This window comes from Anabrus simplex, chromosome 3 (assembly GCF_040414725.1).
Source record: "Anabrus simplex isolate iqAnaSimp1 chromosome 3, ASM4041472v1, whole genome shotgun sequence".
Lineage (NCBI taxonomy): Eukaryota > Metazoa > Arthropoda > Insecta > Orthoptera > Tettigoniidae > Anabrus > Anabrus simplex.
The window spans coordinates 94,772,286-94,787,663 of NC_090267.1; the positions used below are offsets into that span (position 1 = coordinate 94,772,286).

General features: G+C 48.5%; 8 non-coding genes across 8 annotated transcripts; 1 reads left to right on the top strand and 7 right to left on the bottom strand.

The window, feature by feature from the left end:
- Nucleotides 1-2,215: 2,215 nt before the first annotated feature.
- TRNAT-CGU (transfer RNA threonine (anticodon CGU)) lies at nt 2,216-2,288 on the top strand. The gene has a single exon. It is a non-coding gene; the product is annotated as a tRNA-Thr (tRNA).
- A 2,510-nt stretch (nt 2,289-4,798) lies between these two features.
- On the bottom strand, nt 4,799-4,871 carry TRNAK-CUU (transfer RNA lysine (anticodon CUU)). Its single transcript has one exon. It is a non-coding gene; the product is annotated as a tRNA-Lys (tRNA).
- A 1,143-nt stretch (nt 4,872-6,014) lies between these two features.
- Nucleotides 6,015-6,087, bottom strand: TRNAK-CUU (transfer RNA lysine (anticodon CUU)). Its single transcript has one exon. It is a non-coding gene; the product is annotated as a tRNA-Lys (tRNA).
- A 2,388-nt stretch (nt 6,088-8,475) lies between these two features.
- Nucleotides 8,476-8,548, bottom strand: TRNAK-CUU (transfer RNA lysine (anticodon CUU)). Its single transcript has one exon. It is a non-coding gene; the product is annotated as a tRNA-Lys (tRNA).
- Nucleotides 8,549-9,725: 1,177 nt separating this feature from the next.
- TRNAK-CUU (transfer RNA lysine (anticodon CUU)) lies at nt 9,726-9,798 on the bottom strand. Its single transcript has one exon. It is a non-coding gene; the product is annotated as a tRNA-Lys (tRNA).
- Nucleotides 9,799-10,939: 1,141 nt separating this feature from the next.
- Nucleotides 10,940-11,012, bottom strand: TRNAK-CUU (transfer RNA lysine (anticodon CUU)). Its single transcript has one exon. It is a non-coding gene; the product is annotated as a tRNA-Lys (tRNA).
- A 1,134-nt stretch (nt 11,013-12,146) lies between these two features.
- TRNAK-CUU (transfer RNA lysine (anticodon CUU)) lies at nt 12,147-12,219 on the bottom strand. Its single transcript has one exon. It is a non-coding gene; the product is annotated as a tRNA-Lys (tRNA).
- Nucleotides 12,220-14,609: 2,390 nt separating this feature from the next.
- On the bottom strand, nt 14,610-14,682 carry TRNAK-CUU (transfer RNA lysine (anticodon CUU)). Its single transcript has one exon. It is a non-coding gene; the product is annotated as a tRNA-Lys (tRNA).
- Nucleotides 14,683-15,378: the final 696 nt, after the last annotated feature.

The window sequence follows — 15,378 nt, forward strand, 5'->3', positions numbered from 1 at the left end:
TCCCCCAGGTGGCCTCACCTGCTATGCTGAACTGGGGCCTCGGTGGGGGATAGGAAGATTGGAAGAGACAGGCAAGGAAGAGGGAAGGAAGCGGCCATGGCCTTAAGTTAGGTGCTATCCCGGCATTTGCCTGAAGGAGAAGTGGGAGACCACGGAAATGCAATCATATTATAACAATATACGTTAAGCAAATCCTCTGTTCTGCGTGAATTTGCAACACTATAAGAAACTATTTGAAAAGTGGTACGACGGCCGGTACGGGGTCAAAGCAGCCTCGGGAAGTCAACTAAGTAGAGTGGGTTCGATTCCCACCTCAGCCATCGTCGAAGTGGTTTTCCGTGGTTTCACACTTCTCCTCCAGCCAAATGGAGTGATGGTGGCCAACTTAAGGCCACGGCTGCTTTCTTCACTCTTCGTTGTCCGTTCCATCCAATCTACCCATCCCTCAACGAAGCGCTGTCCAGTACAGCGGGTGAGACCGCCTGGATGAGGTCCTCTCCAACACTCCAGACACTTGCATTGAGGCCATAGAGGTGCGATTGACCACCTCTTTCGTGTAATGGTTAGTGTGATTAGCTGCCACGCCAGGAGGCCCGGGTTCGATTGCCCTGAGCAGAAGATATCTATTTGTTAACTTGCTGGGCGCGTGCGCAGTACTTCAGTATCAGCAGCTAACATTGTCTTTGTTAAAATATTCTATGGCTCCCTTATCTTCTTCCGATGAAGAAATTATAGAAATGGTCAACATTCTAGAACGACCACGATTATATCATTGTCGGCCTAATATACTAATGAAGTATACAGTGAAAATGAATTGAAAGACAGATTGAGGCTAAACAAATTACTGTCATAGGTTTGGCAGAGGTTACAGGCGGCAATTTGCGTCCTGTGACAAATAATTTTCCATTGTCCCCTGTTGATCAGTTATTAATTATGATACCCTTTAAGATTCAGTACTACTGAGTCATATCATATTTGTATCAGTGACTGCATTCGTGTCCATGAACGCACTGGTACCAGTAACTGAGTATAACCGATAATTGCACATTTTATTGACGGAAAGAGATGCACACAACATTCAGTTGTGGTGTAATTAACCGGAGAATTTATTAACGTGCCGCCTCTGTGGTGTAGTGGTTAGCGTGATTAGCTGCCACCCCCGGAGGTCCGGGTTCGTTTCCCGGCTCTGCCACGAAATTTGAAAAGGGGTACGAGGGCTGGAACGGGGTCAACTCAGCCTCGGGAGGTCAACTGAGTACAGGCGGGTTCGATTCCCACCTCAGCCATCCTCGAAGTGGTTTTCCGTCGTTTCCCACTTCACCTCCAGGCAAATGCCGGGATGGTACCTATCTTAAGGCCACGGCCGCTTCCTTCCCTCATCCTTGCCTATCCCTTCCAATCTTCCCATCCCCCTACTAGGCCCCTGTTCACTATAGCATGTGAGGCCGCCTGGGCGAGGTACTGGTCATACTCCCCAGTTGTATCCCCCGACCAAGAGTCTGAAGCTCCAGGACACTGCCCTTGAGGCGGTAGAGGTGGGATCCCTCGCTCAGTCCGAGGGAAAAGCCGAATCTGGAGGGTAAACAGATGATGATGATGATTTATTAACGCACGCCTCTGTGGTGTAGTGGTTAGTGTGATTAGCTGCAATCCCTGGAGGCCCGGGTTTGATTCCCGGCTCTGCCTCGAAATTGGAAAAATGGTACGAGCGCTGGAACGGGCTCCACTCAGCCTCGGGAAGTCAATTGAATTTAGGTGGGTTCAATTCTCACCTCATCCATCCTGGAAGTGGTTTTCCGTGGTTTCCCCACTTCTCCTCCAGGCAAATGCCGGGATGGTACCTAATTTAAGGCTTGCAATCTTCCAATCTCCCCGCAAGGCCACCGTTCAGCATAGCAGGTATGGCCACCTGGACGAGGTACTGGTCATCCTCCCCAGTTGTATCCCCCGACCCAGAGTCTGTAGCTCCAGGACACTGCACTTGAGGCGGTAGAGGTTGGATCCCTCGCTGAGTCCGAGGGAAAAACCGACCCTGGAGGCTAAACAGATAAATAAGAAAACGGAGAAGAAGAAGGAATAGTACAATATTCTGTAAGGATCTCCCAGGGCGAGCACGCTCAGAATGATGAAATCGGCTCCCATTCAAGTGGCAAAGGAACATGCCTAATAATAGAAAGACAGCTTTGAATCTTACTGAGAGACCACTGCATGTCGCGTCCGGCTGGCTCAGTCAGTAGAGCATGAGACTCGTAATCTCATGGTCGTTGGTTCGAGCCCCACGTTGGGCGTCTGTTTTACGTCATGGGTAAATATTAAATAACACATTGTTCAAACATGGTCCTCAAAGTGAAGTCTATACCACCGGCTTCAAATATGGTGCCTTCACCACCAGTCTCAGTTTTATAGGGTACCATATTGTGACGTTGGAAGAATGGAGGAGGTGGTCATTGTTGTTTTAAGGATATTTCTCTCTTTCTTATGCCCGGTTTCTGGAATGGTGGGATATCTTTCCGATAGCTATTTCTTTGTTAGAGCTGTCGACTCGATAAATCTTCGTTGCGTTGCACAGCGGAACAACAGCTAACTTATCGAACTGTCAACTATTGGCTTGTTGATCAAGCTTCATAAATACACACTAGATGCCACCCCTCGTACTGCCTTGTTTTTTTGCTTTAGGTGTGTTCGCTAGATTGTCAGGCGCATGCGCACAGGTAATGGATCGCATTTGATCTTTCTGTGCAACTCCTATTATCCCATCTTTGCCACGCAGCGAGAAATGTGTATTCAACTCGTTCTTGCAGACGTGGGTGTCAGTTTCGTGGTATTTAAGGACTGTCAGAAGAATTTTACATTGTTTGAGGATTTCTAATGATATATGCACACGAGTGACACATGTCACGCGCAATACAGTTTGCACTGAGCCTTATAAGTATACCGTTTATCTTCCCTGTTATTACAAAATATGAACAGTGTTTGATCACAGCATAACGATATATATCGGGTAATTAATATAATTATATAACCTGTTAGTTCCTTGTAATGTAATATCGTTAATTAAAAACAATCCCACGATAAAAGTATATGTTCACTGCCAATGCAAGTAGATCTGCAGTAGGCCTGCTACGATAAAATATTATGGCAAGCTTGAATGCCACCAGAACGCACGAAGAGTAACACAGCACACCGCTATGGGTTAACTCTGCATTCGGGAGGCGGGTGTGTTCAAACCCCACCGTAGGCCGTGAAGAGAATGGTTTTGCGCCGTTTCGCATTCTCACATCCAGGCAAATACCACGCTCGATAACTTCTTCGCCCTCCGTTGCACCACAAATCACCACACATCTCCTGACCTGAGAGATAGCGTCACGTTATAGGAGTCTAAGAGGCCCGACCAACACGGTAAATAGACTAAGAAAGAGAGAAATATCCTTAAAACAACAATGACCACCTCTTCCATTCTTCCGACGTCACAATATGGTACCCAATAAAACAGAGTCAGGTGGTGAAGGCACCATATTTGAAACCGGTGGTGCAGACTTCACTTCAGGATCATGTTTGAACAACGTGTTACTTAATATTTACCCATGACGTAAAACAGACGCCCAATGCAGGGCTCGAACCCACGACCCTGAGATTAAGAATCTGATGCTCTACCGACTGAGCTAGCCGGGCAGGATATGCAGTGTTTTATCAGTAAGATTCAAAGCTGTCTTTCTATTATTAGGCATGTTCCTTTGCCACTTGACTGCGAGCCGATTTCATCATTCTGAGCGTGCTCGCCCTGGGAGGCCCTTACAGAATATTGTGCTATTCCTTCTTCTTCTTCTTATTTATCTGCTTAGCCTCCAGGGTCGGTTCCTTAGTCGGACTCAGCGAGGGACCCCACCTCTACCGCCTCAAGTGCAGTGTCCTGGAGCTACAGACTCTGGGCCGGGGGATACAACTGGGGAGGATGACCAGTACCTCGTCCAGGTGGCCTTACCTGCTTTGCTGGACGGTGGCCTTGCGGGGGGATAGGAAGATTGCAAGCCTTAAATTAGGTACCATCCCGGCATTTGCCTGGAGGAGAGTGGGAAACCACGGAAAACCACTTCCAGGATGGATGAAGTGAGAATTGAACCCACCTAAACTCAATTGACTTCCCGAGGCTGAGTGGACCCCGTTCTAGCCCTCGTACCACTTTTCCAAATTCGAGGCAGAGCCGGGAATCAAACCCGGGCCACCAGGGATTGCAGCTAATCACACTAAGCACTGCACCACAGAGGCGTACGTTAATAAATTCTCCGGTTAATTACACCACAACTGAATGTTGTGTGCATCCCTTTCCGTCAATTATGGCAAGCTCGGATGCCACCAGAACGCACGAAGAGTAACACAGCACATCGCTATGGTTTAGCTCTGCATTCTGGAGGCGGCTGTGTTCAAACCCCACCGTAGGCCGTGAAAAGAATGGTTTTGCGTCGTTTCGCATTCTCACATCCAGGCAAATACAGCGCTCGATAACTTCTTCGCCCTCCGTTGCACCACAAATCACCACACATCTCCTGACCTGAGAGATGGCGTCACGTTGTAGGAGCCTAAGAGGCCCGACCAACACGGTAAATAGACTAAGAAAGAGAGAAATATCCTTAAAACAACAATGACTACCTCTTCCATTTTACCGCCGTCACAATATGGTACCCAATAAAACTGAGTCAGGTGGTGAAGGCACCATATTTGAAGCCGGTGGTACAGACTTCACTTCAGGATCATGTTTGAACAACGTGTTATTTAATATTTACCAATGACGTAAAACAGACGCCCAACGTGGGGCTCGAACCCACGACCCTGAGATTAAGAGTCTCATGCTCTACCGACTGAGCTAGCCGGGCAAGATATGCATTGTTTTATCAGTATGATTCAAAGCTGTCTTTCTATTATTAGGCATGTTCCTTTGCCACTTGAATGGGAGGCGATTTCATCATACCGAGCGTGCTCGCCCTGGGAGATCCTTACAGAATATTGTGCTATTCCTTCTTCTTCTTCTTCTCCTCCTTCTTCGTTATAATTACCTGTTTAGCCTCCAGGGTCGGTTTTTCCCTCGGACTCAGCGAGGGACCCCACCTCTACCGCCTCAAGTGCAGTGTCCTGGAGCTACAGACTCTGGGTCGGGGGATACAACTGGGGAGGATGACCAGTACCTTGTCCACGTGCCCTTACCTGCTATGCTGAACGGTGGCCTTGCGTGGGGATGGGAAGATTGCAACCTTAAGTTAGGTACCATCCCGGCATTTGCCTGGAGGAGAGTGGGAAACCACGGAAAACCACTTCCAGGATGGATGAAGTGAGAATTGAACCCACCCAAACTCAATTGACTTCCCGAGGCTGAGTGGACCCCGTTCCAGCCCCCGTACCACTTTTCCAATTTCGAGGCAGAGCCGGGAATCAAACCCGGGCCTCCAGGGATTGCAGCTAATCACACTAAATACTGCACCACAGAGGCGTACGTTAATAAATTCTCCGGTTAATTACACCACAACTGAATGTTGTGTGCATCTCTTTCCGTCAATTATGGCAAGCTCGAATGCCACCAGAACGCACGAAGAGTAACACAGCACATCGCTATGGTTTAACTCTGCATTCTGGAGGCGGGTGTGATCAAACCCCACCGTAGGCCGTGAAGAGAATGGTTTTGCGTCGTTTCGCATTCTCACATCCAGGCAAATACCACGCTCGATAACTTCTTCGTCCTTCGTTGCACCACAAATCACCACACATCTCCTGACCTGAGAGATGGCGTCATGTTGTAGGAGCTTAAGAAGCCGGACCAACACGGTAAATAGACTAAGAAAGAGAGAAATATCCTTAAAACAACAATGACTACCTCTTCCATTCTTCCGCCGTCACAATATGGTACCCAATAAAACTGACACTGGTGGTGAAGACACCATACTTGAAGCCGGTGGTACAGACTTCACTTCAGGATCATGTTTGAACAACGTGTTATTTAATATTTACCAATGACGTAAAACAGACGCCCAACGTGGGGCTCGAACCCACGACCCTGAGATTAAGAGTCTCATGCTCAACCGACTGAGCTAGCCGGGCACGACATGCACTGTTTTATCAGTAAGATTCAAAGCTGTCTTTCTATTATTAGGCATGTTCCTCTGCCACTGAATGGGAGGCGATTTCATCATTCTGAGCGTGCTCGCCCTGGGAGATCCTTACAGAATATTATGCTATTCCTTCTTCTTCTTCTTCTCCTTCTTCGTTTTAATTACCTGTTTAGCCTCCAGGGTCGGTATTCCCTCGGACTCAGCCAGGGATCCCGCCTCTACCGCCTCAAGTGCAGTGTCCTGGAGCTACAGACTCTGGGACGTGAGATACAAGTGGGGAAGATGACCAGTACCTCGTCCAGGTGGCCTTACCTGCTATGCTGAACGGTGGCCTTGCGGGGGATGGGAAAATTGCAAGGATTAGGCAAGGAAGAGGGAAAGAAGCGGCCGTGGCCGTAAATGAGGTACCATCCCGGCATCTGCCTGGAAGAGATGTGGGATACATCGGAAAATCACTTCCAGGATGGATGAGGTAAGAATCGATCCCACCTAAACTCAATTGACTTCCCGAGGCTGAGTGGACCCCGTTCCAGCCCTCGTACCTCTTTTCAAATTTCGAGGCAGAGCCGAGAATCGAAGCCGGGCCTCCGGAGATTGAAGCCAATCACACTAACCACTACACCACAGAGGCGTACTTTAATAAATTCTCCGGTTAATTACACCACAACTGAATGTTGTGTGCATCTCTTTCCGTCAATTATGGCAAGCTCGAATGCCACCAGAACGCACGAAGAGTAACACAGCACATCGGTATGGTTTAACTCTGCATTCTGGAGGCGGGTGTGATCAAACCCCACCGTAGGCCGCGAAAAGAATGGTTTTGCGTCGTTTCGCATTCTCACATCCAGGCAAATACCGCGCTCGATAACATCTTCGTCCTTCGTTGCACCACAAATCACCACACATCACCTGACCTGAGAGATGGCGTCACGTTGTAGGAGTATAAGAGGCCCGACCAACACAGTAAATAGACTAAGAAAGAGAGAAATATCCTTAAAACAACAATGACTACCTCTTCCATTCTTCCGGTGTCACAATATGGTACCCAATAAAAGTGAGTCAGGTAGTGAAGGCACCATATTTGAAGCCGGTGGTACAGACTTCACTTCAGGATCATGTTTGAACAACGTGTTATTTAATATTTACCAATGACGTAAAACAGACGCCCAACGTGGGGCTCGAACCCACGACCCTGAGATTAAGAGCGTCATGCTCTACCGACTGAGCTAGCCGGGCACGATATGGGGTGTTTTATTAGTAAGATTCAAAGCTGTCTTTCTATTATTCGGCATGTTCCTTTGCCACTTGAATGGGAGGCGATTTCATCATTCTGAGCGTGCTCGCCCTGGGAGATCCTTACTGAATATTGAGCTATTCCTTCTTCTTCTGCTTCCTCTTCTTCGTCTTAATTATCTGTTTAGCCTCCAGGGTCGGTTATTCCCTCGGACTCAGCGAAGGATCCCGCCTCTACCGCCTCAAGTGCAGTGTCCTGGAGCTATAGACTCTGGGTCGGGGGATACAACTGGGGAGGATGACCAGTACCTCGTCCAGGTGGCCTTACCTGCTATGCTGAACGGTGGCCTTGCGAAGGGATGGGAAGATTGCAAGCCTCAAATTAGGTACCATCCCGGCATTTGTCTGGAGGAGAGTGGGAAACCACGGAAAACCACTTCCAGGACGGATGAAGTGAGAATTGAACCCACCTAAACTCAATTGACTTTCCGAGGCTGAGTGGACCCCGTTCCAGCCCTCGTACCACTTTTCCAATTTCGAGGCAGAGCCGGGAATCAAACCCGGGCCTCCAGGGATTGCAGCTAATCACACTAAATACTGCACCACAGAGGCGTACGTTAATAAATTCTCCGGTTAATTACACCACAACTGAATGTTGTGTGCATCTCTTTCCGTCAATTATGCCAAGCTCGTATGCCACCAGAACGCACGAAGAGTAACACAGCACATCGCTATGGTTTAACTCTGCATTCTGGAGGCGGCTGTGTTCAAACCCCGGCGTAGGCCGTGAAGAGAATGGTTTTGCGTCGTTTCGCATTCTCATATCCAGGCAAATACCACGCTCGATAACTTCTTCGTCCTTCGTTGCACCACAAATCACCACACATCTCCTGACCTGAGAGATGGCGTCACGTTGTAGGAGTCTAAGAGGCCCGACCAACACGGTAAATAGACTAAGAAAGAGAGAAATATCCTTAAAACAACAATGACTACCTCTTCCATGTTTTCGCCGTCACAATATGGTACCCAATGAAACTGAGTCAGGTGGTGAAGGCACCATATTTGAAGCCGGTGGTACAGACTTCACTTCAGGATCATGTTTGAACAACGTGTTATTTAATATTTACCAATGACGTAAAACAGACGCCCAACGTGGGGCTCGAACCCACGACCCTGAGATTAAGAGTCTCATGCTCTACCGACTGAGCTAGCCGGGCACGATATGGGGTGTTTTATTAGTAAGATTCAAAGCTGTCTTTCTATTATTAGGCATGTTCCTTTGCCACTTGAATGGGAGGCGATTTCATCATTCTGAGCGTGCTCGCCCTGGGAGATCCTTACAGAATATTGTGCTATTCCTTCTTCTTCTTCTTCATCTTCATCGTTTTAATTATCTGTTTAGCCTCCAGGGTCGGTTATTCCCTCGGACTCAGCGAAGGATCCCGCCACTACCGCCTCAAGTGCAGTGTCCTGGAGCTACAGACTATGGGTGGGGGAATACAACTGGGGAGGATGACCAGTACCTCGTCCAGGTGGCCTTACCTGCTATGCTGAACGGTGGCCTTGCGGGCGGATGGGAAAATAGCAAGGATTAGACAAGGAAGAGGGAAGGAAGCGGCCGTAGCCGTAAATGAGGTACAATCCCGGCATCTGCCTGGAAGAGAAGTGGGAAACCACGGAAAATCACTTCCAGGATGGATGAGGTAAGAATCGAACCCACCTAAACTCAATTGACTTCCCGAGGCTGAGTGGACCCCGTTCCAGCCCTCGTACCACTTTTCAAATTTCGAGGCAGAGCCGAGAATCGAAACTGGGCCTCCGGGGATTGCAGCTAATCACATTAACCACTACACCACAGAGGCGTACTTCAATAAATTCTCCGGTTAATTACACCACAACTGAATGTTGTGTGCATCTCTTTCCGTCAATTATGGCAAGCTCGAATGCCACCAGAACGCACGAAGAGTAACACAGGACATCGCTATGGTTTAACTCTGCATTTTGGAGGCGGCTGTGTTCAAACCTCACCGTAGGCCGTGAAGAGAATGGTTTTGCGTCGTTTCGCATTCTCACATCCAGGCAAATACCACAATCGATAACTTCTACGTCCTTCGTTGCACCACAAATCACCACACATCTCCTGACCTGAGAGATGGCGTCACGTTGTAGGAGCCTAAGAGGCCCGACCAACACGGTAAATAGACTAAGAAAGAGAGAAATATCCTTAAAACAACAATGACTGCCTCTTCCATTCTTCCGCCGTCACAATATGGTACCCAATAAAACTGAGTCAGGTGGTGAAGGCACCATATTTGAAGCCGGTGGTACAGACTTCACTTCAGGATCATGTTTGAACAACGTGTTATTTAATATTTACCAATGACGTAAAACAGACGCCCAACGTGGGGCTCGAACCCACGACCCTGAGATTAAGAGTCTCATGCTCTACCGACTGAGCTAGCCGGGCACGATATAGGGTGTTTTATTAGTAAGATTCAAAGCTGTCTTTCTATTATTAGGCATGTTTTGCCACTTGAATGGGAGGCGATTTCATCATTCTGAGCGTGCTCGCCCTGGGAGATCCTCACAGAATTTTGTGCTATTCCTTCTTCTCCTTCTTCTTCTCCTTCTTCGTCTTATTTATCTGCTTAGCCTCCAGTGTCGGTTCTTCAGTCGGACTCAGCGAGGGACCCCACCTCTACCGCCTCAAGTGCAGTGTCCTGGAGCTACAGACTCTGCGTCGGGGGATACAACTGGGGACAATGACCAGTACCTCGTAAAGGTGGCCTTACCTGCTCTTCTGGACGGTGGCCTTGCGTGGGGATAGGAAGATTGCAAGCCTTAAATTAGGTACCATCCCGGCATTTGTCTGGAGGAGAGTGGGAAACCACGGAAAACCACTTCCAGGATGGGTGAAGTGATAATTGAACCCACCCAAACTCAATTGACTTCCCGAGGCTGAGTGGACCCCGTTCCAACCCTCGTACCACTTTTCAAATTTCGAGGCAGAGCCGAGAATCGAACCCGGGCCTCCGGGGATTGCAGCTAATCACACTAACCACTACACCACAGAGGCGTACTTTAATAAATTCTCCGGTTAATTACACCACAACTGAATGTTGTGTGCATCTCTTTCCGTCAATAATGGCAAGCTCAAATGCCACCAGAACGCACGAAGAGTAACACAGCACATCGCTATGGTTTAACTCTGCAGTCTGGAGGCGGGTGTGTTCAAACCCCACCGTAGGCCGTGAAGAGAATGGTTTTGCGCCGTTTCGCATTCTCACATCCAGGCAAATACCACGCTCGATAACTTCTTCGTCCTTCGTTGCACCACAAATCACCACACATCTCCTGACCTGAGAGATGGCGTCACGTTGTAGGAGCCTAAGAGGCCCGACCAACACGGTAAATAGACTAAGAAAGAGAGAAATATCCTTAAAACAACAATGACTACCTCTTCCATTTTTCCGCCGTCACAATATGGTACCCAATGAAACTGAGTCAGGTGGTGAAGGCACCATGTTTGAAGCCGGTGGTACAGACTTCACTTCAGGATCATGTTTGAACAACGTGTTATTTAATATTTACCAATGACGTAAAACGGACGCCCAGCGTGGGGCTCGAACCCACGACCCTGAGATTAAGAGTCTCATGCCCTACCGACGGGGCTAGCCGGGCACGATATGCAGCGTTTTATCAGTAAGATTCAAAGCTGTCTTTCTATTATTAGGAATGTTCCTTTGCATCTTTAATGGGAGGCGATTTCATCATTCTGAGCGTACTCGCCCTGGGAGATCCTTACAGAATATTGTGCTATTCCTTTTTCATCTTCTGCTTCGTCTTAATTATCTGTTTAGCCTCCAGGGTCGGTTTTTCCCTCGGACTCAGCGAGGGATCCCGCCTCTACCGCCTCAAGTTCAGTGTCCTGGAGCTACAGTCTCTGGGTCGGGGGATACAGCTGGGGAGGATGACCAGTACCTCGTCCAGGTGGCCTTACCTGCTATGCTGAACGGTGGCCTGGCGGGGGGGTGGGAAGATTGCAACCTTAAGTTAGGTACCATTCCGGCATTTGCCTGGAGGAGAGTGGGAAACCACGGAAAACCACTTCGAGGATGGATGAAGTGAGAATTGAACCCACCTAAACTCAATTGACTTCCCGAGGCTGAGTGGACCCCGTTCCAGTCCTCGTACCACTTTTCAAATTTCGAGGAAGAGCCGAGAATCGAACCCGGGTTTCCGGGGATTGCAGCTAATCACACTAACAACTTCACCACAGAGGCGTACTTTAATAAATTCTCCGGTTAATTACACTACAAATGAATGTTGTGTGCATTTCTTTCCGTCAATTATGGCAACCTCGAATGCCACCAGAACGCACGAAGAGTAACACAGCACATCGCTATGGTTTAACTCTGCATTCTGGAGGCGGGTGTGTTCAAACCCCGCCGTAGGCTGTGAAGAGAATGGTTTTGCGTCCTTTCGCATTCTCACATCCAGGCAAATACCACGCTCGATAACTTCTTCGTCCTTCGTTGCACCACAAATCACCACACATCTCCTGACCTGAGAGATGGCGTCACGTTGTAGGAGTCTAAGAGGCCCGACCAACACGGTAAATAGACTAAGAAAGAGAGAAATATCCTTAAAACAACTATGACTACTTCTTCCATTCTTCCGCCGTCACAATATGGTACCCAATAAAACTGAGTCAGGTGGTGAAGGCACCATATTTGAAGCAGGGGGTACAGACTTCACTTCAGGATCATGTTTGAACAACGTGTTATTTAATATTTACCAATGACGTAAAACAGACGCCCAACGTGGGGCTCGAACCCACGACCCTGAGATTAAGAGTCTCATGCTCTACCGACTGAGCTAGCCGGGCACGACATGCACTGTTTTATCAGTAAGATTCAAAGCTGTCTTTCTATTATTAGGCATGTTCCTCTGCCACTTGAATGGGAGGCGATTTCATCATTCTGAGCGTGCTCGCCCTGGGAGATCCTTACAGAATATTATGCTATTCCTTCTTCTTCTTCTTCTCCTTCTTCGTTTTAATTACCTGTTTAGCCTCCAGGGTCGGTATTCCCTCGGACTCAGCCAGGGATCCCGCCTCTACCGCCTCAAGTGCAGTGTCCTGGAGCTACAGACTCTGGGACGTGAGATACAAGTGGGGAAGGTGACCAGTACCTCGTCCAGGTGGCCTTACCTTCTATGCTGAACGGTGGCCTTGCGGGGGGATGGGAAAATTGCAAGGATTAGGCAAGGAAGAGGGAAGGAAGCGGCCGTGGCCGTAAATGAGGTACCATCCCGGCATCTGCCTGGAAGAGAAGTGGGATACCACGGAAAATCACTTCCAGGATGGATGAGGTAAGAATCGATCCCACCTAAACTCAATTGACTTCCCGAGGCTGAGTGGACCCCGTTCCAGCCCTCGTACCACTTTTCAAATTTCGAGGCAGAGCCGAGAATCGAAGCCGGGCCTCTGGAGATTGAAGCCAATCACACTAACCACTACACCACAGAGGCGTACTTTAATAAATTCTCCGGTTAATTACACCACAACTGAATGTTGTGTGCATCTCTTTCCGTCAATTATGGCAAGCTCGAGTGCCACCAGAACGCACGAAGAGTAACACAGCACATCGGTATGGTTTAACTCTGCATTCTGGAGGCGGGTGTGATCAAACCCCACCGTAGGCTGTGAAGAGAATGGTTTTGCGTCGTTTCGCATTCTCACATCCAGGCAAATACCACGCTCGATAACTTCTTCGTCCTTCGTTGCACCACAAATCACCACACATCTCCTGACCTGAGAGATGGCGTCATGTTGTAGGAGCTTAAGAAGCCGGACCAACACAGTAAATAGGCTAAGAAAGAGAGAAATATCCTTAAAACAACAATGACTACCTCTTCCATTCTTCCGGTGTCACAATATGGTACCCAATAAAGGTGAGTCAGGTATTGAAGGCACCATATTTGAAGCCGGTGGTACAGACTTCACTTCAGGATCATGCTTGAACAACGTGTTATTTAATATTTACCAATGACGTAAAACAGACGCCCAACGTGGAGCTCGAACCCACGACCCTGAGATTAAGAGCGTCATGCTCTACCGACTGAGCTAGCCGGGCACGTTTTGGGGTGTTTTATTAGTAAGATTCAAAGCTGTCTTTCTATTATTAGGCATGTTCCTTTGCCACTTGAATGGGAGGCGATTTCATCATTCTGAGCGTGCTCGCCCTGGGATATCCTCACAGAATTTTGTGCTATTCCTTCTCCTTCTTCTTCTCTTTCTTCGTCTTATTTATCTGCTTAGCCTCCAGGGTCGGTTCTTCTGTCGGACTCAGCGAGGGACCCCACCTCTACCGCCTCAAGTGTAGTGTCCTGGAACTACAGACTCTGGGTCGGGGGATACAACTGGGGACAATGACCAGTACCTCGTAAAGGTGGCCTTACCTGCTTTCCTGGACGGTGGCCTTGCGTGGGGATAGGAAGATTGCAAGGCTTAAATTAGGTACCATCCCGGCATTTGTCTGGAGGAGAGTGGGAAACCACGGAAAACCACTTCCAGGACGGATGAAGTGAGAATTGAACCCACCTAAACTCAATTGACTTTCCGAGGCTGAGTGGACCCCGTTCCAGCCCTCGTACCACTTTTCCAATTTCGAGGCAGAGCCGGGAATCAAACCCGGGCCTCCAGGGATTGCAGCTAATCACACTAAATACTGCACCACAGAGGCGTACGTTAATAAATTCTCCGGTTAATTACACCACAACTGAATGTTGTGTGCATCTCTTTCCGTCAATTATGGCAAGCTCGAATGCCACCAGAACGCACGAAGAGTAACACAGCACATCGCTACGGTTTAACTCTGCATTCTGGAGGCGGGTGTGATCAAACCCCACCGTAGGCCGTGAAGAGAATGGTTTTGCGTCGTTTCGCATTCTCACATCCAGGCAAATACCACGCTCGATAACTTCTTCGTCCTTCGTTGCACCACAAATCAACACACATCTCCTGACCTGAGAGATGGCGTCATGTTGTAGGAGCTTAAGAAGCCGGACCAACACGGTAAATAGACTAAGAAAGAGAGAAATATCCTTAAAACAACAATGACTACCTCTTCCATTCTTCCGCCGTCACAATATGGTACCCAATGAAACTGAGTCAGGTGGTGAAGGCACCATATTTGAAGCCGGTGGTACAGACTTCACTTCAGGATCATGTTTGAACAACGTGTTATTTAATATTTACCAATGACGTAAAACAGACGCCCAACGTGGGGCTCGAACCCACGACCCTGAGATTAAGAGTCTCATGCTCTACCGACTGAGCTAGCCGGGCACGATATAGGGTGTTTTATTAGTAAGATTCAAAGCTGTCTTTCTATTATTAGGCATGTTTTGCCACTTGAATGGGAGGCGATTTCATCATTCTGAGCGTGCTCGCCCTGGGAGATCCTCACAGAATTTTGTGCTATTCCTTCTTCCCCTTCTTCTTCTCCTTCTTCGTCTTATTTATCTGCTTAGCCTCCAGTGTCGGTTCTTCAGTCGGACTCAGCGAGGGACCCCACCTCTACCGCCTCAAGTGCAGTGTCCTGGAGCTACAGACTCTGGGTCGGGGGATACAACTGGGGACAATGACCAGTACCTCGTAAAGGTGGCCTTACCTGCTCTTCTGGACGGTGGCCTTGCGTGGGGATAGGAAGATTGCAAGCCTTAAATTAGGTACCATCCCGGCATTTGTCTGGAGGAGAGTGGGAAACCACGGAAAACCACTTCCAGGATGGGTGAAGTGATAATTGAACCCACCCAAACTCAATTGACTTCCCGAGGCTGAGTGGACCCCGTTCCAGCCCCCGTACCACTTTTCCAATTTCGAGGCAGAGCCGGGAATCGAACCCGGGCCTCCAGGGATTGCAGCTAATCACACTAAATACTGCACCACAGAGGCGTACGTTAATAAATTCTCCGGTTAATTACACCACAACTGAATGTTGTGTGCATCTCTTTCCGTCAATTATGGCAAGCTCGAATGCCA